Genomic DNA, 26,177 nt, shown 5'->3' on the forward strand with positions numbered 1-26,177 from the left:
AAGGCACGTTATTATTGTGATTAACTCATAGGGTTATAATGTGTCAGGAAACCCAACTTAAGTGGAACGTTCTCTTACCCATAGCTCTATTGCGAATCCGCAGTACCCCTACCAGAAGGATGGGCCTCTCTCCTTTTGAAATCATGTATGGGCGACCACCTCCCGTACTTGGTAACTTAAGGGGGGATTTGAGTCAGTTGGGAGAAGGAATTACCCGGCAGCAGGTTGTAGAGTTGGGTAAGACTATGGAGGAGGTACAGAAATGGGTACAAGATAGATTACCTGTGAATATTTATCCCCCTGTTCATAGTTATCATCCAGGAGATCAAGTGTGGATTAAAGAGTGGAATAATGTACCGTTAGGGCCCAAGTGGAGAGGTCCTTATGTTGTTCTTTTGTCTACCCCTACAGCGATAAAAGTAGTCGAAGTGACTCCGTGGATACATCACTCCAGGGTTAAACCAGCAGCAGTCGATTCTTGGCAAGTTACAGCAGATCCAGAGAATCCCTGCAAGATCCGGTTAAAACGCACTACTCAGTCGGAGTAACGAGGAACTATTGTGGATTACAAATTTTATTATTTTTGGGATTTGGTACGTGAGTGAGAAGGCCATAATAAAGCCTGTCCGCCCACCGACGTATAGTTTATAAGCCAGGGAAAGTCTCGAAGGGACTCCTGTGAAGACGAGCAGAACTCCATTCCCTGCAGCCCTTACATCCTGGAAGCTGAGGTGCCTTCGCACGGACGAAGACTGAGGATGACGGCGAAAGATGTGTTTTTGATAGTGTTTATTTATGTGTGTTTTTATATTCAGGAAGGTAGAGGTACCGACACTCCTAGCTGTGAGGTATGCATTAAGACTACGAGAACAGGTAACCATATTTCCCAAACCCTAATTTGGCATTCACAATACGAGTGTAAAGGAGATGTATCGAGATGTAGATACCTAAATATAGACTATAGTGTGTGCCATTTAGGAGTAGGAGAACCTAAGTGCTTCAGTCCGGAGTATCAACCTCGTACAATTTGGTTGACTCTCAGGAATGGAGATCCTCAGGGGACCCTAATTAATAAGACGGTGTTAGAATCCGTACATTCTTCGGGTGTTCTGCTATTTGATGCGTGTAAAGCGATATCGAGTGGTAGAAAGCCGTGGAATGTATGTGGGGATCTTAGATGGGAGAGGACGTATGGGTCTAATGATAAATATATTTGTCCCAGTAGCAAAAATAAATATGTGAGTCCTAGATGCCCAAATAAAGACTATAACTTCTGCCCATATTGGTCTTGTGTGGGGTGGGCGACTTGGGGACAGACAGTAGACAAAGACATGATAGTGACTAAGTTGCCTACCAGCCCATATTGTAAGTCTATGGAATGTAATCCCATCCATATACTTATAAATAACCCCGATAAGTTCTTAGACAAATATGGCAATTTATTTGGGTTTCAGATATACGGGACGGGTTTAGATCCTGGGACAGTATTGTTTATAGGGATAGAGACTGATACGGTATCCTCCCAAACTCATCAAGTATACCATTCCTTTTATGAAGAGATGAGTATAGATAATAAGATCCCCCATAATGCTAAAAACCTGTTTATTGATTTAGCTGAAAGTATTGCCGGTAGTCTTAATGTTACCAACTGCTATGTGTGTGGAGGTACTAACATGGGAGACCAATGGCCTTGGGAAGCAAAGGAGGTAATGTCCGGTTCTGAGGCAGTTGACCAACTAATATCTACACAAGCCGATTATCATATGAGTGTTAGAGGTAAATCTGAGTGGAGATTAAAGACCTCCATCATAGGTTATGTTTGCATAGCAAGGAAAGGAATAATGTATAACACTTCTGTAGGAGAATTAACTTGTCTAGGGCAAAAAGCTTATGATGATGATACAAAGAATACAACTTGGTGGTCGGCTTCAAATGTCTCAGAACCATCTAACCCGTTTGCTAGATACGCCAATTTGAAGGATGTGTGGTTTGACCTGTCCATCACATCTACCTGGAGAGCCCCAGCAAATTTGTACTGGATCTGTGGTAAGAAAGCCTATTCGGAGTTGCCACAGGACTGGGAAGGGGCATGTGTGTTGGGTATGCTCAAACCATCCTTCTTCCGATTGAAACAGGTGAGACTTTAGGTGTTAAAGTGTATGATGTGAATCATAGGAAGAAAAGGGGACCCATAGAGATGGGCACCTGGGAAGATAATGAATGGCCTCCCCAGCGTATCATAGATTATTATGGGCCAGCCACGTGGGCTGAGGATGGTACCTTTGGTTACAGAACCCCTATTTATATGCTCAACCGTATTATAAGATTACAGGCGGTGGTTGAGATTATCACTAACGAAACATCACAAGCGCTCAATCTTCTAGCGAAGCATAACACCAGGATGAGGACGGCAGTCTACCAAAATAGATTAGCCTTGGATTACCTTTTGGCAGTAGAGGGAGGTGTATGTGGGAAGTTTAACCTGAGCAATTGCTGTCTTCAAATAGATGACGAAGGGCAGGCAATTGCTGAGCTTACTAGCCATATGGTTAAACTAGCGCATGTGCCTACTCAGGTATGGAAAGGGTATAATCCAAGTAGTTGGTTTGGTAGCTGGTATGAGTGGTTTGGAGGGCTTAAGGCAGTGGTAGGTGGAGTCCTACTGATTTTAATGTTGTGTCTACTCCTGCCGTGTCTTATACCCTTAGTAGTTAGGTCTGTGCAAAGCCTGATAGAAAATATAGCAGAGAGGAAGGCTGCTGCACAGATAATGGCGATTTATAAGTATAAGGCTCTAGATCAGGGAGAACCAATGCAGGAAGATGAGTGTTGAAGATTCACATCATAAGATAAGTCTGGTCTGGTTCATGGTAACTTGCGGTGTATGCAAACCAAGGTTAAGTGATGCCTCAAGTAATTGTGAAATATCAAGAGGCATCAAAGGGGGGAATGTGGTGGAATCTCGGTAAAAATAAATTTAGTAGTCCGAGATTACCACGTGGCATGTGTACGTGCATATGCTGACGTATCGATCAGTTGGTTGCACGAGGCAAGATACGATCAGTAGTGTACGGAGCATGTGCAAGAATACAGGATGTAGTATTCCCCCTCCTCCATTGTGCTGGACAAGCCATGCGGTCAAGCAGGAAGTTAATTCTTATTTGTGTTGATTGGTTAAGAGAATGTGCGGGTGGAGCTTAATATGGGAGGAGTTATGTGCCTATATAAGGAGCCTGCACTATTGTCCGGGGCTCAGAACTTGCTGTATTTTGGTGACATTAGTCCCTCTGAGTCCCGATCGGTGATCCAATAAAGAATCTCTTCCTTCCTGAAGAAACCTGTGTCCATCTCTCTGTGCTTGGCTTCCGTCAGTTTCTCCGGTATCAATGACACATAGAAAAAATCCCAGGCACTCACTGTAATTGTTCTCCAGGCAGATTTATTGCAACGTTTCGACCTATTCAGGTCTTTATCAAGCTAACACCACAGTGACAAAATTGCACTTATATACACACACAAGTTATAAACAGACAATCCATTAATTAAGTAAACAATTAGAAATTTCATTAAACAAACATATGTTAAAAAGAATCCAATCAATATATCAAATTAATACATAAAAGTGAAAAAAGACATGATATGGAATGAGTAAATAAATGGCTGAAGTAGATAGTTAAAAAAGAATATAAGCAGTCCAGGTTTTACAAACAACCACATAAACAATTATCTATGCACAGATCTTTTAAATGAAATGTATTACTAAACTTAAGCTATACAATTAATAATATTAGATTATACCTGGGAATCAATTAAAAGTGCCACATATCTCGGAACGACCGGAACGCCTCTCACACGTGACTGGACGCAATAGCGTCATAAGCCACGTTAGAAGGTACGGTGGCCGCAAAGGGTATACGGCATCTGAGATTCGAGGCGCATGAAATTTCTAATTGTTTACTTAATTAATGGATTGTCTGTTTATAACGTGTGTGTATATAAGTGCAATTTTGTCACTGTGGTGTTAGCTTGATAAAGACCTGAATAGGTTAAAACATTGCAATAAATCTGCCTGAAGAACAATCACAGTGAGTGCCTGGTTTTTTTTTTTTCCATTTGCATATATTCCTTGGGGTTCTTTGCTGACCTATGCTCAGTAGCACCCTGTGTTTTATTGTTGTGACTGAGTGCGACCCTATACTTTTTTCTAACACACATGACACAGACAGGGCAACAGTAATTATTGCACATATATGTTTTGCTTGTCTGCTTAAATTCACTTTATTATGTCATAAATTTGGAGACAGACAGTTGCTATAATGTTAAGAGCAAACACTTGTCGGGTTAGCCATAATCTCTATTGTTGATTGTAGCATGTTTGTTTTTCTGTTTAAGCATACATGTTCTGTAACTAATGTAAATGATATCTAATCCCTCACATTGTCCACGTTGTCCATGTATTCTTACCCAGCATGCTTCTGCTGTGTGCAAGTTCCTTACAGAATGTTAGCAATATGGCCATGTTCCATGGAAGAGCTATAGATGATTAAAACAAATCTTGGCCAAAACTGTCTTATGCATGATGATCGAGGTATAAGGAAATAGTGATCACAATATGGTAATATTTTAAATAAACTCAAAAAAGCAAAAGCACGTGGGGTATACTAAAACATATAATTTTTAAAAAGCCAATTTCAATAAGATTGGGGCAGCTCTACAACATATTGACTGGCATAAACTCCTTAGTGAAAAAAACACTGAGGATAAATGGAAACTATTCAAACAAATATTAGAAAGGTACATTTCTCAGTATGTACCATTGGGTAATACATATTAAAGAAACAAATTGAAACCAATGTGGCTTAGTAGAGAAGTAAAACAAGAGCTTAAAGATAAGAAAATGGCATTTAAAGCATTTAAATCGGACAAATCAAAGTCATCCTATATAAGATATAAGGAAGCCAATAATGCTTGCAAAAAGGCAATTAAAGTGGCTAAACTAGAAAATGAGAAATTGATAGCCAAAGAATGCAAAACCAACCCCAAAAATGTTTAAAGGTACATCAATGCTAAAAAAAACTAAAAAATTAAAGTGTAGGTACACTGGAAACAGAGATGGATCTGTTAGTTAATGAAGACCCGGAAAAGGCAGACATTTTATTTCTTCAGTATATATTAATGAGAATCCTATGGCAAGAGATATGCAAATGATTGCGGCAAAAAACTTGCAGATAACTTGTGATTGGATGACTCGAGACAAGGTACTACAGCAGTTAAAGAAAATTAATGTAAATAAAGCTCCGGGGCCTGACGGTATGGACCCACGAGTACTTAAGGAACAAAGTGGGGAAATAAGTGAACCTCTGTATTTAATCTTTCAAGATTCTTTTCTTTCAGGTATTGTACCAGAGGATTAGAGGAAGGCAGATGTCGTTCCTATATTTAAAAAGGGTTAAAACATTTTGCCTGGAAATTATAGACCTGTGAGCTTAACTTCTGTGACTGGGAAAATATTTGAAGGGCTATTAAGGGATAATATTCAGGAATTCACTGGGAAGAACTTTGTTATTAGCAATAATCAGCATTGTTTTATGAAACATAGGTCATGTCAAACTAACCTAATTGCATTCTACGAAGAAGTAAGTAGAAGTATAGATCAGGATGTTACAGTCGATATGATCTACTTGGATTTTGCCAAGGCATTTGATATGGTTCCTCACAATAGGTTAGTCTTCAAACTAAAATAAATTGGTCTAGATAAACAGTCTTGCTCTTGGGTAGAGAACTGGCTTAAGGATAGAGTACAATGAGCTGTCATTAATGGTAAATTTTCAGGCTGGACTAAAGTAGTAAGTGGTGTCCCTCAGGGTTCTGTTTTTGGGACTGCTTCCATTTAACATATTTATCTTGAAATAGGCATTGAAAGTCATGTTTCAGTGTTTGCAGAAGACACAAAACCTTGTAAAGTAATAAAATGTGAGCAAGATATTGCTTTGCTGCAAAGGGATTTAGATAGATTGGGGTACTGGGCACTAAAATTGCAGGTGAAATTTAATGTAGAGAAATGCAAAGTTATGCACTTCGGGGTCAAGAATGCACAAGCAACTTACACCCTAAATGGTAGTGAATTAAGGATAACCACACACAAGAAGGATTTGGGAATTGTTATAGACAACAAATTAGGCAGCAATATGCAATGTCAATCTGCAGTTGCAAGGGCAAGTAAGGTTTTGTCATCTATAAATAGGGGCATAACTTCTCAGGATGAAAATATAATTTTGCCTCTTTATAATTCGCTGGTAAGACCACACCTTAAATATGCTGTGCAATTTTGTGCACCTGTTCTAATGAAGGATATCATGGAACTAGAAAAAGTGCAGAGACAAACTAAAAAAATGATAAAAGGAATGGAGCATTTTAGTTATGAAGAAAGGTTAAAAAATTTAAATCTCTTTCGTTTGGAAAAATGGAGCCTCAGAGGAGATATGATAACATTATACAAATATATTTGGGGCCAGTACAAACCATTATCTGGAAATCTATTCATAAACAGGGCTATACATTGGACACGAGGTCACGCATTTAGGCTGGAAGAAAGGAGATTTCATCTAAGGCAAAGAAATGTTTTTTTGTTTTTTTACAGTAAGAGCAATAAGGATATGGAATTCTCTTGCCTGAAGAGGTGGTTTTATCAGAGTCCATACAGATGTTTAAACTGCAATTAGATAAATACTTGCAAAAACATAACATACAGGGATATAATTTCTAATTAGTGGGGTAATAGCTGATTGATCCAAGGAGACATCTGACTGCTATTTTAGGGTCAAGAAGGAATATTTTCCTAGTTTGTTGCAAAATTGGAAGCGCTTCAGACTAGGTTTTTTTGCCTTCTTTTGGATCAACAGCAAAAACATGTGAGGAAGGCTGAACTTGATGGACGCAAGTCTCTTTTCAGCTATGTAACTGTATAACTGTAGCTTGTTGTAAATGTAGTACCGATGATCACAAAATGAATTAAAATCTATTACTAAAGAGATTTTTGTGTGGGTTGTGTAAATAAAAGAGTTGATATAGCATAGCACCAGTTCTCTAGTTCACAGATGCCCTCACTGCTGTAAGTGTTCTGAAAACTTGAATGCAACTAGTCCAAATGTGTGGAATTAGTCACGCATAGACTTCTGGAGGAAATTTCTCAAATTTTACTTAGTAGCAGTAATTTTAATACTTTTTAAGAATTCTCTAATTAATACTATCAAAAACAAATTTAAGTGAAAAAAGATAGCTAGAAGCCCTTAGGGGCTGTAGTTCGAGATATAAATAGGTATCAGAATCTGATTTAAAATATAATGTGCCTTGGTGAATTTGGCCCTCAGTGTAAATCTTATAGGCTCCTAGAAATATGATAGGCCTCAGGAATTGCTACAAGTATTTCTGCCTGGTATGTCAAAACACGGGCATTAAGAACATGCTATTAGGATAGCATAGAGCTGTACATCCCGAGAACCTCAATGAACTTGCTAGCTGCAAAGCAACATTGTAGATGGATCATCAAATACAGCAGACACGCAATGTGATTACTTTTATTTCCCTGCTCACCGGTGTTCTCATACTCTAAAAAAGCCATGCTTCTGATAGCAAATTTTGCTCACACCAAAGAGAGATGCTGAATTTGTTTTTAGCATAGCAAGCTGGAAATTGAACAAGTAAAGCTTCAAAAAGAATTCTAAGGAAAGAAGTGAAAACCACTGAACATCAACTGTTTATGAAGACAATCAATTCCAATGTTCTATAAACACGTTAATTCATCCTTAATGCGAACACACAGAAGGCTGCAGGCAATGGCATTGAAGTGCTCTGCCACTGCAAGGTGTGGGCTAACAGGCTCGAAACAAATTGCTCCTAAAAAATATTCTTTTATAATGCCTAGCAAATATCCCCTTAGCAGAACCCATTGCAATGTACTTAATGTGCGTATGAACAACATAATGAAATATTAACACTATTGTGATGTCTAGAACCTAAAGAGTTAACCTGGGCATGTCGTCAATGTATCAGAGCTGCGGTTTGAGAGCTGGAACCATGCAGTCACACCGTGCCATATAACAGGAACCTTTATTTAAACATCCTCCATGTCTGTTTACAAAGGACTTATGATATTATACAAATATATTCTTACAAGAAGGAGGACACAGCACAATTTCACCCGTTATGTTCTGGAGAAGTAAACAATGTATTACTCTGCTACCAAAAGTGCTTATTATCCATTTCACTTTTAACTAGCGATTTGGGGAACTTTGGACAGATATCCCAAAACATTACATGTCTTTTACTGCGGATGTTCAGTCTTTAATAAATATACAAAAATAAAATCCCAAAACAAATGTTGACAAGTTTTGGCAGAAATACGTGTCAAACTAACCTGTGTAAAATACCATAAATGTTTTTCAACATTTTGAAAATATCTCCTTTCAGGGGGATTGCGAGGGTTGGCTGCTATGAACCAAATGGCAATTGTGATTATTGGAGAATTTTCTACATTTGCACAATTCCCGCACACACATCACACTAAAACACAAACACATTTACTGCCATTTATTGTGACCCAAAATGGCGAACATAATGTTCTAAGGAAAGTACTTTGATGTATACCTTTCAAAAACAAGTAATTGCATACATTTTAGGTACCTTAAAGAGACACTATAGTCACCAGAACAACTACAGCTTAATGTAGTTGTTCTCGTGAGTATAAGCATTAACTTAAGGCATTTTTATGCAAACACTGCCTTTTCAGAGAAAAGGCAGTAAGGCAGTGTATACATTGCCCCTAGGGACACCTCCAAGTGGCCACTCCTTAGATGGCCACTGGAGGGACTTCCTGGCTCAGGGCTGCACAGTAAGCAGCCATGCCGTTCAGTGTCCCCACGCTCTACATGGGGACACTGAATTTTCCTCATAGAGATGCATTGATTTAACGCATCTCTATGAGGCCCCACCCCCTTGCTGATTTTAGCCATTCCAAGCATTGGATTGGCTAGAAATCGGCATTTTTTGATGATGTCACAAAGGGGGTGGGACCAGCATGGCAGACCAGGGGAGAGCTGAAAATAAGGTAAGTTTTAACCCATTCTGAGAAGGCTAAAGAGGTGGGGGGTCAGGAATACATGTTTGTGTTCCTGACCCTATTGTGATCCTTTACGCTAACAGAATCAGTTAACAAAATGTTCGTTATTTACTGATAAAATGAGCTTTCTGAGCATTTGAGCTACTCCCAAAAGGAGGACAAATAAAATATATTAATGTATTTTATTCTTTGAGCTGTATTAGTTTTATAAATTATCATAGACAAAAAATGAAAACACATACATCTATCTCCTTTATCAGAAAATGATGACTTATATAGTATCTGTAGTTGTATACTATCTGTCCTTAAAAGACAACCACATAGTAAAAATTTAAAAAAAATGCTTTTTGAGCCAGTAGAAACCAGTATAATATGTTAAGAGAATCATATCTAACATTTCTAAGTAAGCGTTTAACTACACCGTGACTGTGAGCCCTTTTTTTCTCTTTTAAACACTCAACGTATTGGCATAAAATCTCATGCAAATATTTACAGCTGCTAAAATAAGCCAACAACTGCTAGCAAAGCCCAAAATGATATGGCTTTCTTTTTAACCCCTTAAGAACCAAAATTCTGGAATAAAAGGGAATCATGACATGTCACACATGTCATGTGTCCTTGAGGGGTTAAAGACAAGATACAGTCAGCCTTTATAACCTTTTTATCACAAGGTTTTTGATTGAAAGATTGGTGTGTGTATTGTACCAAAAAGCCAATACTCCCAAACAATTTGGTTGAAAAATGTAGTATTTTATAGAAGTGTCTGAATAAACGTTTTACCTTAACGATGCCTGAAATGTCATGCGAAACACTGCATTAGCGTGGTGTAAAAAATATATATATAATTGTAGCTCTTTTTACAACATTCAGCTGGCCATCAAGAAAATAAATTATAATCCTAACGCCAGTTAAGGCAATTGTAAATATAAATGGAGTAGTTCTAATAAGCCAGTCTATCTAGAACACAGCAACTAGCATTTACTCAAATTCTAGACCTTGAATTAGTTTTAAATGGTTATATATAGCAGTTTAGCACAGATACGTTTTAAGATACCCTCAGGGCCGGCGCCACCTGTAAGACGACCTCGGCAGCCGCCTAGGGCGCAACTTACCAGGGTGTGCCGGATCCCTGTCCCCGCTGCGCCTCCTCATGCTGCGCCGCCTGAGCGCTTTAACAAGCCCCAGGCGGCGCAGCACTGCTGCATGGAGGGCGGCCGGGTTTCAGTGAGCACTTCCTGTCAGTCCGCCGGCGGCCGGGTACAGGAAACAGAGGTTCCTGTCCCGGGTTCCACGCCGCCCGGCCACGCTACATGGGCAGGAGGGGAGGGTAAGGACCACTATGGGAGGGGGGGGGGGATAACGGACCACTAGGGGAGGGGGGGGGGAATAACGGACCACTAGGGGGGGAGGGGGGATAACGGACCACTAGGGGGGGGGGGGGAATAACGGACCACTAGGGGAGGGAGGGAGGGGGGGGATAACGGACCACTGGGGGTGGGTAAGGACCACTGGGGGTGGGTAAGGACCAGGGGGGTAAGGACCACTAGGGGAGGGAGGGGGGGGATAAGAACCACTGGGGGTGGGTAATGACCAGGGGGGGTAAGGACCACTGGGGGGGGTAAGGACCATGAGGGAGGGAAAGGACCACTAGGGGAGGGAGGATAGGGACCACTGGGGTGGGTAATGACCACTGTGGGGGGGTAAGGACCACTGGGGGGTAAGGACCATGAGGGGGGGGTAAGGACCACTAGCGGAGGGGAGGGAGAGGGGGGGATAAGAACCACTAGGGGAGGGAGGGGGGTGGAAAAGGACCACGGGGGGTGGGTAAGGACCACGGGGGTAAGAACCACTGGGGGGGGTAAGGACCACTAGGGGAGGGGAGAGTAAGGACCACTAGAGGAGGGTGAGGAAGGACCACTAGAGGAGGGTGAGGAAGGACCACTAGGGGAGGGGAGGCTAAGGACCACTAGGGGAGGGGAGGGTAAGGACTACTAGGGGAGGAGGGAGGAAGGACCACTAGGGGAGGGAAAGGTAAGGACCAGTAGGGGAGGGGAGGGGGGGAGCAAGGACCACTAGGGGAGGGGAGGGTAAGGACTACTAGGGGAGGGGAGGAGGGAGGAAGGACCACTAGGGGAGGGGAAGGTAAGGACCAGTAGGGGAGGGGAGGGGGGGATCAAGGACCACTAGGGGAGGGGAGGGTAAGGACCAAGGACCACTAGGGGAGGGGAGGGTAAGGACCACTAGGGGAAGGGGGTGAAGGAACACAGGGGGAACGGGGGTAGGAAGGTAAGTAGCACCAAGGGAGGAGGAGGGGAGGGGCAATAGGATTTTGGGAGAGGGAGGACCACTAAGGGGGGGAAGGACCACCAAAGGGGGGTAAGGAGGGAGGACTACTAAGGAGAGGGAAGGAGGGTAAGGACCACTAAGGGGGGGGGGGGAGATTACCACTAAGGGGGTGGTGGGAGTAGGGGAAGGACCACTAAGGGGTTTGGGAGAGGGAGGACGACTAAGGGGGGGGAGAGGGGAGTGAGAAGACCACCAAGGGGGGACTGCAGAGGGACAGGGGGCCAAGGGAGAGCACTAAGTGACACACACACACACACACAGAAACATACAATGAATTCCTACTCACACACAATTCATCCCTTACGTTCTCTTACATAATTAATGCACCCCTTACAGACACACACTGCATTCAATTACATACACAGAAACAAACCTTGCACCCCTTACACACACACACACACACACACACACACACAAACATACAATGCATTCCTTACAAGCAAACACACACTACATCCCATATAAACACACTACATCCCTTACACAAATTGCACACATAAAAAATCCCCAACTCATGGATGGGCCATGTAGGTGGATTTATGGGTGGGCATTGTAGGCGTATGCCCCCTGGGGGCCCAGACCTTGAGCTGTGTAAGGGGCCCTAAAAAATGGAGCTGCTTCCTGTTCGTTAATTGTTGTGAGCACTGTTAAAAACAGTCTCCAGAGAGCCTCTTCTACACCAGACCTGTGGAGCCAGACTGAGCCCATCATCAGCCTCTTGTCCTCATCTGGTGGTAAGTAGGCAATCCAATATATTATTAAGGGCACTAATCTCTAATTTACCTCACATTAAATGGATACTATAGTCACCAGAAGCACTACAGCATAATGTAGTGGTTCTGGTGTCTATAGCCTGTGCCTGTAGGCTTTTTAATGTAAACACACTGTCTTTTCAGATAAAAGACACTTTGTGAAGACTGGCGTTGGCCCATATGGCAGAGCATATGGGCGGGGCATTGTGATGTCACATGGTGGGCAGGACATATGGGGGGGGGCGGCAAAAATTTTTTTGCCTAGGGCGGCAAAAATCCTTGCACCGGCCCTGGATACCCTTAGATGTCCTATACCTCTTTGGATCACCCCCTCTTCACTCTGCATCCAAGCATTTTGATGGCTCCAGGACTCCTTGGCCCTACGTAGAGGCCTTTGGTTGTCTTATGGCTAATTCTGTTATGATTTTGTCTATTGAAGCCAGATCCACATAGTGCAGATGTGCATAAATGAAGTCGTGAAAAATCTGGAGGGGTTTTCCTTTTTTGTTTGTTTGTTTTTTTAGGTTTTTTTCACAGCTGTTTTACAGAGGCTGTTACTGTTCTCTAGCACATGTTTTGCAATGGAATTATTCCTGCCATGTTTTATTCAAGTTTTCATCAACCTTATATTAACAACATGCTGAAGAGAACATTTGTAATAAATCTCTGCTAATAACCAAAACAAGTCATTTCAAACATCAAGTTGTGTCGAGGTTTACAAATGTTTACTGATATGCAGTCTCCTGGGATTATTAGGGCAATAAACAGTTTAACTGCTGCAATAAATTATGGAGCTTCACACAGTTCCACCTCACATTGCTAGTATGTGTTTAGTGATTGGTTCCTTGTGTTCCACCCAGCAAAGCCTTTACTAAGATAGCCTGACTCAACAGCTAGATTTAGTTAAAGTAGTTCAAGCCTAGATTATTTTAATGTTCAAGTTTGGGTCTAGTTCCAGTACAATTAGTCTGCTATTTCAGAATGGCCCAGCCCAGCCTCTCTATTCTGTCTTTTAGTTGCAGTAAACCTCACAAACCAGAGATATGGGAAATGCCCAGAAAGGAGAGTGTCTGCACACTGGGCTGACTGACGGCAGCTCTGGTTGGCCCACCCTGGCCAACACATGTGCAGAGTGCCTTTGACATTCTCTGCCCATTGGCTCAATGTGTTTAATGATGCACTCTTGCTGTGCGTTCTGAGAAATCAGAAATAGTGACTGTCCCACCAAACCCGGTACTGTTGGGAGGTATGCAGTAGGGTATGGGGAGGATTTTACAGCAATTGGAAGCTCTGTGTTATTGGTCATTGGAAAGAACCGGTGATAAATCAGAAATAGGGACTGTCCCACCAAACCTGGTACTGTTGGGAGGTATGCAGTAGGGTATGGGGAGCATTTTACAGCAATGAGAAGCTCTGTGTTGTTGGTCATTGGAAAGAAACACATAATAATAATAAGGGGTACATTGATGAGCAACACTTTGTAAAGATGTTAAATCTAATAATTTCATTTAATTGATTTAATCAGCAAATCTTATATAGATCATACAAGACAAATGTAGAGATATAATAATACTACACCTCACAAGTTTCATACTACACCCTCAACTGTGAATTTTCTGATTTTGTTATGATCAATACAACTCAAGAAGCAGAAGGTGGGGTTACATATCTAACTTCTAGAAACATATACACTTTCACAACAATTCAGCTAGAACTATTTTACACGTAATTATTTCAGGTTTAAATAGAACTCCCAGTTAATCCTACTACAATATGATCTCAATTGCCAGTTCCATAAGAGCTAGAATAAAAACACACACACAAAAAAGCACATGGGGATTGCTTGCTTAACAAAACTCATACTTGCACAAAATAGCTTTAAATCCTGCTACATATAACATATTGAAAAATCTATATTAAAATAAGGAATGTTGCTTTTTACCTCTGGTTTCCTTTGACACATTTCACACTAATGGCTGTTGCTAATATACAGTCCAGAGGAGCAGTAAAAGCAGGTCTTCTTTTCAGGGCAGTTGAAGCCTAGAGCAAGACGTCTTAGCGATAATTAAAGCCAGGCTAACTGGATAAATATGAGGTAATGAGAGAAGTCTTGATATCCTAACCTGTTAGTAACCCTCTACGACTAAGATTGAGCGTCGGCAGACTAAATCAAATTCTCCACAGGAGTTTTCATAAAAGACTCTGGAGAACATCTTGGGCTTTCGAAGACAGTTCACTAATGTGATGGTCCCAAGACACATTGTTTTGGAAGTCTTACTAAATGAACAAAGAAGATCTTACACATTTCACAACTGGAGGATTTATACATATGTACTATGTTCACCGTCAAAAGGCTGAATTTTGAATATTTCAATCAACTTTTAAAATTAACCATTTTAAATGAAGAATGTATTATTCCATAATGTTGTCAAGGAGAGAATGCCCAAGGTTAAGCAGTTTGATACTAAATATTTTAGCAATTCAATGATTAAATGAAGGGTGACACTCTTGAGAAGGAGGAGCGTTGGGTTTTTCATTAACAGAGAGTGTAAAACTAACAGCATTAAAAGACAAATAGAGTGTTAAATTAACGTGCTATTTTAACACTTTGTGGATGATCAATGTGTTACTTTACCACTTCAGTCATACTCTTTGGAGGTTAATTTAAAACAGATACTTTATTTGCAGTAATACATTTAGCTGTGCAATTGGTGTACACTGTTGCCTGTTAAAGTAAAGTGAATGATTTTGTTTGCATTTGAGTAATAAATATGGTAAACATTCACCCTGCATTTGTGTTTAGTACACACTATATTGTGTTTGCAAGTTTCTCTCCCTGAAAATACATTGACATCAGACATATCAGTGTCTCTATAAAATGTGTGCAACATTACAAAACTATAAAAAAAATTCCTCGATTCTACATAAAATGTATTTTGAAATGTGGCAGCTTTTCATTGGTCAGAAAACATTGATACTTTGAATACGAACCTATGGAAATTCAACTCTGCCAGGGTTATTTACTAATGTGAAAATTCAAAGTGAATTTGGGCAGATGACCCATAGCTGACTTAGAGGATTATTCCAGTTTGGCTATTTTGACTTTTGAATTTGATATACTTCGAATTTATATTGAATACTCACTTTTATTTCTCACTCTTGCGAATGACCTTGTTTGTGTCCATGGTACAGCAATTCGCTAAAATTCGCTGGTACATTTGATGCCCAGAACTTCCTTTTCACTTTTTTTATGGGGTATTTTAATTTTAATACCTGCCATCACTGGGAGGCATGAGATCAAGAGGTTCTGCAAGCGGACAAATACTTGCCAATAATGGCATATAGGGAGGGAGTAAAAGAAGAAGTTTAGGTAAGCACAGCTCACTGGCCTGTCCAACTCCTTGTCCTCCAACCAACCATGCCTGCTCATTCTCTGTGCTCTGCCAAAGTGCTCTGCTGAGCAAATACACTGCAATCTGGCAACCATAAGAGAGAGAGAGGAAAGTGGATCGAGCTATATTCCACATAGATATTTCCCCCAGAGGCCCAGGAATTGACTGTCAAACAAGGAGCCTCCTTGGGGGGATCCAGCAACTTTCCAAAAATGTCCATAGGGGACCTATTACATTTAATGAGTCCGTGAAGATTTCAAATTCAATGCTTACGGTGTGAGCAAAGCAAAACCAAGTGGGTTAAGGTCTGGAGAAGAGATCTATGGCACCCAGGTTACTGTGGACCAGAACAAACCTTGTCAGCCCAAGTGCCAATCTCTGCAAATCCTCGCCATAAAAAAGTGAAAGGCCAGACGATGACTCCATGAGTCACCATCATTGCTCTATGTCTAAGGCAGCTTTTTCTTATCTCCTCCTTGCACTGAGAGGGTTAACCAGGATTTTCAGGGTGATTTCAGTGAGATTGCTTAGGGATACATAAAGTTAATTACTAAATTGCATATTAATTAAAGACCTACAAAAAGAGACTCAGCATCATGGCCCCAGAAGACAACGTTGGCCAGCACCGAACTAAATATAGTAAACTCGGAAAATAGGCAGTTCGTTAATGTCATGGAGATCGTAATTACTTTGAGAAGGTATTTCTTCTCAGCCATTTGACTGCTTGTCATTAATTTTGTATACAGAACACAATGCCACACAACTTAACCATTGTTCTAGTAATAACCAAGCCCAATTAAATAGGAACACCTGCAGTTCTATTGCAGATGTTCAATTCTACATATTATAATGAAACGACTCCTGTTAAAAATTACTTAATTAACAATGCAGAAAGCTCACATTCATAAACACACACATATACACACAACATTTTTCCTCATTCAGTATGTCAACTGGGATTGTGGTTCTCTAAATACATGAATAGGAACAGCTGAGGCATGCAGTCTATTTGAAATAGGGTAAATGAAAAAAAACTAAATTTTGCAAGGGCTTTGAAATAACAGCTATAGTCCAATTTTTTGTGGGGATAGTTTGGCCAAATTTATGTTTCGCAATTTATTATTTTTGCAAATAAAGTATTTATCATGTTCCTATATACGAAAGGATTTTTATTCCCCTTGTTTTTGTTGCCACATTTTTCCTAATCCTTTGGCACAGAGTCTTTAATCTTGTGTCCCACCTCTCCCTCAATTTGTCCAGTCTGCCCAGGCTTTTATGATGGGTAACAAAGGGACCCTATAGGGGGTATCATGGGAAAATAAATTGATACCTTACCAAGAGAAACTCAAAAATTCTAAATTGGTTGGGTATTCTTAATGAATGCACAAAGAAAGCCAAAAAACACACACACACACACACACACAAAATGTGAAAACAAGCAAGCTGTACTTGATTGCTCTTAAATGTGCAATAAGTATAACAAGCAAAATCAATCACTCCTCTCCCTAGAACAATCCCTGTTTTCTTACAATAATTTACAGACTCACTAGAGCTGAACAGACATCAAACACTAAGACCAGGTAACTAATTAAAGTACAAGTACAAGAACAACAATTCTTCTTTCTTGTACATGTTCAGCCTTAAAAAAGCATGGCACTCTGACTCAGAATTGTTCTGACGTGAGAAGGAGCCATGATTCTGCACCAGATAGGATACTTATTTCACCCTTAAAAATACAGATGTAAAACTATGCCCTGCCATATGTGTTGGACTGACATTTCTGTAATGTCTGGCAAAGGATTTTGGGAGTTGGAGTCCAACAAAGGTCTCAGTGGGTGGCACTCTGATTTTAAAATTAAATGCATAAGGATTCTGAAGAAATTAAGATGAATCAATGCAGCAATTCTACTGCTATAATACTGTTTCCAAGGCTGTAGTTGAGCAGAGTTAACTAGAATCTTGTTATGGGGAAAAATTAAATGTATGAAGGAAACACTTAAAGTAAAGGAATACAAGTCCCCTGCTTATTAGAACTTCCCTTTCAACCCTTTAAGGACCAATGATAGTTTATACTGTCATAACAAACTGGTCCTTTGAGAGCACACTCTAACTTAGAATGCCCTACTTATTTAGCATTAGCAGGGCACTACAGAGATGCTGATGATAATAAGTAGGACATCCCTTGCTAACATTCCTTGCTTTAATGATTAGATTGGGATCATGGCATGGATTAAGATTTATCCTTAAAGGGTTGAATGAGATTATGGGTATTTGAAAGAAGAAGTGAGGGTCATGTGTCATGTACAAGGTTTTTAAGAGAAATGACAGTTCCTTCTTCCCCCGTCCCAGTAAAACTCGATTGCCATTTTTACTGCGGTGAATAAAGCACTTCTGCATTAGGGTGACTTCACCGCCCAGTGATGCCTTGGGTGCACTCTGGCATATGTCATTGAAATTACATCTGAGCGCTTGCATACTTGCCATTTTCTGCAGCAGTGTTGTACACGTGTTAACTGATTTGGCATTGACAGGCAAAGCTTTTTAATTAAATTTAAAAATAACATTGTAAGAAAAAAGTAAGTAAAAAGATAATAATTTTAGCACAAACAGCTATGTTCTCTCTTGGTTAGCTATTTGGTTGTGCTAAAATTTGGAAAGTAGCAGCTCCTCTTTAATTTATCAGGTTGAAAACAATGTAAAGTGTTAATGAGCGTCAGAATTAAGTTTAGCTAGTTTTAGTGTTGTAGGTGGTTGGGGAAAGTCTGAAGGGCAGAAAAGGTAATTGAAAAATGGATGCAGCACCACGGAAGGCCAGTAGAGGGTAGTGAGAGGTGGAGAAACTAAGGTCCTGGGTAGTATGAAGGGGGAATTAATGGGTCATGTGGTGACCAGGATCAAAGTCTACAGCTGGAACAAGGTGGGGGCAGTTTGATTTAGTATTTTAGATATTACCAGGAGTTTCAGTTGGATTCTAGAGGTGCTATTGAAGTAACTGCTATTGCTCCAAAGTGTGCTATAAATGAATAATGCAACTTTAGCCATTCTCTGTGCCTTCAATACTTTAACAATCGCAGTCGAATATTTTTGCTTCAAAATGAAAAAAAAAAGTTTTATAAAAACTATACAGTGTTCCAAAGGACTTTAAAGAAAAAGGATTCGGTATTCCACCAACACATTTTAAGATGTCATTCTGACTTTCCCATTCTATTTGAAATAAAGCATATTTACGGCAGCTGTTCAAGACTGCTTTTACTTTTGTAGAACAGTCTTGTTTCTACAGAACAAGCAGCCAGACAGATTTCATGAAATACTGGAAAGTGAATTTGAAATATTTTGAATCAACTCTACATAAAGTAAATGGAATTTTTTTTTACCAGGGCAATAAAACTGCTTTTGAAAAAAAATGCATATTTTAAAAAATTTACAATTGTCCCTGTGATATTTCAGGTTCTAAAATAAACCGTTTACACCACATTAATATAATTATTTATCTTTAACTATCAAAAAGCTATTGTTGGGCCTAGGAATGCCCCATACAATGTACATGTTCAACATAATACTCAGGAAAAACAAATTCTTGTTTCATTTAACTTCTATGCAATACCTTGGATCCAAAAGGCTATTATACTAAGGTTTCCAATTAAAGAGCTAATTACCATGTATCTTTCTCAGTCTGTACCTGACGTTAGAATGCAATAAAGCGCAGTTTTCAGATCAAATAAGGGAACTATTCTCTTCTTGACAGTAAAATGTGAACTTTCGGTATTTGGGAATCTAAGCAGATGCAACCCTCGAGTTTAATGTAATTAGAAGGGAGATATTCAATTTACAGTATCCACAAGTAATGATGATTAAATTGTTCCAAAAAAGCAGTCGGTAAGCAGAAGATACTACTGTTGTAATTACATGCCGTTCTCAAAATGAGTTTAGTGATGTGAACTTGTAGAGTTTTAAGTAAATGGAGGGCAAGTCGTAAAAACACAAAGTACAGTGTTTAGAACACAGCATTGTTAAACATAATGAAGGAAACAGCAGACGCCGAGATGTAGAACAAGATCGAGAATTTTATCACTTACCACGGTTAGCACGGTATTTTTTTTTTTTTCTTCAATAAATCCAATAAATGACAGGATGGCAAAGTGTTTTCATTTTGCAGCCGTAACCCTTACTTTTATATTAGCCATTTACTTCACTCTACCAAAAAAAAAAAAAAGAAGAAAAAGAAAAAAATCCTTTCCTCCTTCAACAGACTAACCTCGAGCACTTGGCATTTATTTATTTTTTTCTTCTAAGGAAGAGATCTCGGCTATGAATATTAAAGATTTTTTTTCTCTATGTACTGCAGATTAGCTGGGTCAGCAATACACAAGGACCAAGGTGAAAAATAAACAAATAGCCATGATCACAGCAGCTGTGCCGATCCGTCTGCAGGAAAAATGTATTCTAGCATTAAAAGACTTAAGTTATTTAACGCTGCTACTTGAAGCTTTGTGTCGCTCTCTCGTTGTTCATCGCTGAATAGGACGAGCACTTAGAGGGTAGGAATAGAATGCTTGCCCACACTAGTTTCTTCCATTATATTAGACCTTTTTTTTATCCTAACTGGAAAAGGATAGCTAGAACCTTTTTGCCCTGAAAGTCAAAAGGCTTGTCATAATACATTAATAACACATCTCTGATCAGGTTTCATTGAATGGAATCCTGCACAGTGAAATGAAAAAGCTTAAAACGGAAGACAAAAAGTTTAACCTTGCTGATGCTGGATAAATTGCAGCTGCAGGAATTAAAGGTACACTCTAAGCACCATAGCCACTACAAAATGCATGTAAAACAGTCTTATAGCACAGCTCCATCTCTCAGAATCCTACTTTGAAGGGGAAGTGGTAGGAAACACTATAAAGAGAAGGATTAAGACATCACGGGGCATTATGCAAGTTACCGATTGCCACCCCTTTATTTTTCACATAGGGATGGTGAATGTGGCCAAGGCATTTCATGATTCTGCAGCCGCTGGAATGTTAAAGGAAAACTGTAGTATTAAGAATACAAATATGTATTCCTAACACCACAGTTCTGGAATAAATAGTTAGGTGGTGCAGTCCTCTGTGAAGTGAAAAGGGGATTTTACGTATCTTTTCTCCCCTGCCGCACGGTTTTCACCACAGCTAACTCTGCATCCATGGCTAAGATCATCAATCTTTATGAACTCAACCAACTCAAAGCCTTTTTTTATGGCTATTGTGCATGAATTAACGCAACTCTATGGGGAGTGTTCAGTGTCTTCATGCAAAGCGTGGAAACGCTTAACTCCTGGACTAGGAACACCTCCAGTGGCAGTCTGAGTGACTGCCATTAGACCACCAGGGATAAGAGGTATTATTAGACAGCAAAGTAAGCACTTTTCATTGCTCAGCACGCAGAGACGTGCTATAGACACCAGAATCACTACAATAAGCTGTACTATAGCGTCTCATTAATACTGCTTTGACGCCTTGCAGGACACCTACAGGCAAACGTCCATGCAGTATGAGTCATTTTTTTTAACATAAAAAATTATTAATATATAGTAATATGCAGTAGATATCAATACTACAACCAGAGAGCAAATTATCTTTCTGTCACCAGGTTGAAGCAGCAGACTGTACAGCGTAAACAGACAGACTGGTCATACTGTGCAACCGCTGAGTGGAAACAGAAATATAATGTTTGTTTCTTAATGTTAACAAAGGTTTTCACACCATGAGTGCATGAGTTGTACTGCTCACTTAGAAGTCTTAGCTTTTCAGTTTTAAGTTAAGCTCCTATATTAAGTGAGTTAATGGCGGTGGCCTATTGAGCAATTGAAAGCTTTTTTTCTCGCTAATGTAGGGGACAGTCTGGGTAATGGGACTTGGGTAAAAAAATCACTCCTAACCCCATGTGACCCTATCCCCACTACAGTCTATATCCCCCACTCTCCTTTTCCTACTAAAGCCACTACTAACCCCACCCACTACAGCCCCTATAACTCCCTGCACACACTACAGCCCCTCCCCCACACCCACTACAGCCCCAACCACCATGCACCCACTACAGCCCTTATTACTACTATTACCCTACACAACCACTACAGCTCTTATTACCCCTTATAGTGCCTATCCTTCTCCACCTACTACAGCCTTTATCCTCCTGCACCCACTGCATCCCCTATGCCCGCTATTTTAAATACAGCTCCTATGCCGCTGGCACCCACTGCATCCCCAGTCCCTATTGTTCACCCCACTAACGCTCCTACTACTGCTGCACCGCTTCACCATGGGGTCTTACCAGAAGGATATCCTAATGCCCCTGTATCCACTACAGCCACTATCCCTCCCCTACATCTACTACAGCCACTATGAACCCTGCAACCACTACCAATAAGGCTTAGTGATGAAAATGATTAGTGCCCCTTGTTTTGACTATGTTATCGTATGTGCCTCTCCTGTGTTTTGTACTTTGAGTCACCACTGATTGGGACTCTCCATCAAACGACCATTCTTGTATATAACTTCCAGGGGTAACAGCACTTCGTCAGTCAGATATCTGATCATGTCAGATCCAGTTATAAAAGGATGCTCAGCACTTGCTTTAATAGCATCCTCAGTAGGATTCGGGATATTCTGCTTCTGCACTTCATGGAGCTGAGCTATGTCCAGCTTGTTTTGTTATCCCCAAAATTTGGTTGAGTATTCTTTCAGTTTGTTTATATTTTGCCTTTATTATTTATGGCAGCATTAGCTTGGTCCTCTCCATGGACCCATGTATTTGTGCTTTCTCTTCCCTTATCAAGCTCTCAGCCTTAAGTTGGCAAGGACACTTGTAGGCAGACTTTCATACCATATAACTACTGTCATCATACCATTCTTGTCTGGCACAGTGTTTCACTGAAATAATGCAGTTGGAATATCTTTTCAATGAGATGTATATCTGTTGCGCTTTACACAATAAAAAGTATCTAAATTAAAAAAATCAATACGAATGTCCACAAATCCTTCGTATTTAAGATATGAAAGAGCCCATGTAAATTAGCCTGTATTTTTACACACATATCTCTGGATACATCGTTAATATTTTCCTTCAAACTAGGGAACCTAGATATATTGTGTTCTTAGGTCAGCCAAGTTAAAGCTCCCTAGGGCCTTTTAAATCTCTCCAGAATAGAGCATGCACTTGCACAGAGAGTGGCTAATTTGTAGGAAGACTGAGTCACTGTCCAGTAGTAAAACAGTGCTTTCCTGTCAAAGATTGATATATTTATTTACATCCATGTCCTGCGAGCTAGATAATGCTGTTTGTACAGAGCTACATTTTTTTCTCTGGAAGAAATGCTTTTTTTAAAAAAAAAGGCAGTAAAAGAAGCTAGAATAACATAATACAGCTTGAAAAAGGAGTCATTTATAATAATCATAGAGGGGCCGAAGGGAATCATACACCATTCATGCTTGAACATGTAGTGCTACAGGCTTACATTTTGAATGAAAAAACAAACAAACAAACAGAGCAAGTCACCAATAACAACACAAACACATACAAAGAAATATATTCATTTATATAAAATATCATAAAATATATGAATGAAAAAACTGCCATCTTTTTGATTTGATCATTTACCCTACTTCCTGCTGCTCTCTAATCACGAGTTATGTCTCATTAAACGAATCCACAATTCATACTTAAAATATTATGAGAGAGAGATTTATTTAATCTGGAGATTTAGAAACAGTAGTGCTTCCTGCTGCTTCCTAATAAGTCTAATTACTAAGAAGAGTTTTCAGCCATAAATAAGGTCTGTTATATCCTGTCACATTCAACTTAGTAGAATGGTAATCACAAATCAGACCAGGACATTAGTAACATTTCCTCTTTTTTCGGTTCTAGCATACAGTACTGGCACGCATTATTGCACAGTCACTAAATTCTGAATGACATGACGTGCATGTGCTTGCACTATAATCACGATAATGAAAATACATTCTGGAAAGAAGGCTACGATTAAAAGCTATGAATTATGATTATATCTACCAGCTCTCCATGGATTTGTTTGAGTATCTCCTTAACATTGAAAGGGTTACTCCCTGCACCAAGACCACTTCATTGATTTACAGTGGTCATGGTGCATGTGGGTCTGTATATGTGGTTTTGCTGCGAAACGCTGTGCATACAGAGTTGCTGTTTTTTTACAAACTTTATTTTTGATTTTCATTGTTAATTAAAAGAAGAAATGTGTGAAAAGGCCAGAGAACAAGACTTAGACACATATCAGAAATGAAATGGCAGAGTATTGTTAGCAGTAACCACCCTCATGTAACATTGAAAACTATAACATTGTAGAAAGGTGGTCAGACACAGTTGATCTGAGTTTTGCATTATTATTCTTTTATTATTTATATAGCACGAGCAAGTTCTGTAGCGCTGTACAATGGATTGCATTCAGAGTTTAACACATTGACTGCTGAAGGTGTAACTCCACTTACAGCAGTGTCATTGGGGTGTCATTTGTCAGTCCGGGTGGCTTATGTTAATTCTGTACATAATTCTATTCGGAGGGTGGTCAGCAGATGCTCTCAGCCAATGAATGGCCGACCAGCTCTGCAGAAACGGGATTCATGTCACAGCCAAAGAGGACCTGTGGCACCAAGTAGAGACTCAGGTAAGAGGGCAAATTATTGCAAAATGGTTTGCACATTACCAGGAAACAAAGCCAGGGTACTTCTGGCATTGTAACCGCTATATAATAATGCTCGGAGAACCCCTTTAAAGAAAAAGAGGAAAGACTCTGGCAGGGGCATAAATGCTCCGTAATGGTCTTTTTGCAGTTATGAACTGTTTAATTTGCAAGAAAGTATAAAAATAGACTGCAGCACAAGTAGTGTCCGTTTATTAGGGTGCTCAAAGTGTAAAACTGCAATGTTTCAATTGCACCACAAGTTTTTTCACTATCTTTTTTTAATATATCTCTGTTGTTGCTGGCGTCTTCCCAGCGCAGAAGAACAAGTAGTAAAAAACTAAATAAAAACAAAAAGCAGACAACACATATCCACATAAACTTCACTCTACTTAAAATTCAGCAATATCATATACAATGGGTGCACACACTGCCCCCAAACTTAGGATGTACGTTCTATCAAAGTATCCCTTGCTGCTAAAACCATCAACACATTTCATGCAAAGCACATTAGCATGGAGTTTTTTTATCTATTATTTCCAGCATTCAAATAATACCAAGTAGACAAGTGATAATTCCAATCATGGAACTTTCCTTATACTGTTGTATTTGTTAAAGTAACCGTACTGTTAATGGCTATTTTAAATGTTGGAATCTATAAAAAGCATTCTAAAAAAACTTTTAAATGCATACGAACAAGAAAATTAAACTAATAAAGCTCATATAGTAATAAACAAGCTAAGTATAGCTATTTTCTATAGAACAATAAGACACACGGTGCAAACTGGCATAGAACATATAAAGGACACGATGTGAAGGATTAACTTGGCATGGTTGTGGTAGCAATTACCCAATTGACTCTTCAATTAAGGTTATTTTGCTTAGAATAATTGATTTTTGCTGGCGACCTTTAAACTTCGACCTTAATAAAACAGCTGCAGTCCATTCTCATTTGATTTTTCCATGATTTCTATACAACTGACATAACATTCACAAAAGTTTAAAATTCCCCCCCCAAAAAAGAAAAAGAAACACTAATTAAGCAGAGTCGCCCACGTTCACCCCGACTACAAACATCATACATTTTCTGCTTCAGCGCTGCATATGTGTTTAAAGCAGGAAATGGCTCAATACATGTAATGAACCTTTACAAGCTTACAACGTCCTAGTAAAATTGAAAAGGAATTACAGAGAGTGGAAAATCTGCTATAGATATTAAGGAAGAATCAGTATTATTTAAGAAAATGCCTCCCGATGCCACCGACTTGAAGAAAAGACTGTGTGTGGTTTTCAAGAGGTTAGATCTTCTCCTCCTATTATTCCCTTCCTACTTAACTTTCTACATTTCTTCAACAACCAAATATCCTTCAATGAAAGGATGGAGGCCAAGCATGCAATGCAGATTTGAACTGCAATTATTTATTGAGGGGGATGGATAAGAAATGCATAGAATATGACCTCTTATAAAACAATCCTGCTCACCATAAATTATCAGCTCCTAGAAAAGATGGAAGGAAGATTATAGATGAAGTAGGGGTTGATTTCAATCCACAAAAATGGAACTAAAGTCTAAAATCTGGAAGATAAGCTATTAAAGTGTTCGTCCAACCAATAAAACTTTGGTTTAAAAAAGGCAATATTTTTGGTTAGAGTAATCCTCACCAGTATGATAAACCCCGGCAAAGAAGTCCAAAGGAAGTAGGGGTATAAAGTCCCCTGATGACACCTAATGACGGTGGAGTTACACCTCTGGTAGTAACCTTAGATATCTCTTACGCTGTCCATACAAACTCCAAGCACCATGAAAACGTCAGATCAATGAAGTGACCACTGAGCTTGGAGTAACCTGTTAATGAAATAATCTCACTTCATTTCTACATCAT

At 39.7% G+C, this 26,177-nt stretch overlaps 1 protein-coding gene across 7 annotated transcripts in view; it reads right to left on the reverse strand.

Moving 5' to 3' along the window:
- The window catches only part of TENM3 (teneurin transmembrane protein 3), an 836,163-nt gene that overhangs the window by 270,904 nt on the left and 539,082 nt on the right, over positions 1 to 26,177 (reverse strand). The window lies entirely within an intron of this gene.

Source organism: Pelobates fuscus, chromosome 6 (genome assembly GCF_036172605.1).
Source record: "Pelobates fuscus isolate aPelFus1 chromosome 6, aPelFus1.pri, whole genome shotgun sequence".
In the NCBI taxonomy this organism is placed as follows: domain Eukaryota; kingdom Metazoa; phylum Chordata; class Amphibia; order Anura; family Pelobatidae; genus Pelobates; species Pelobates fuscus.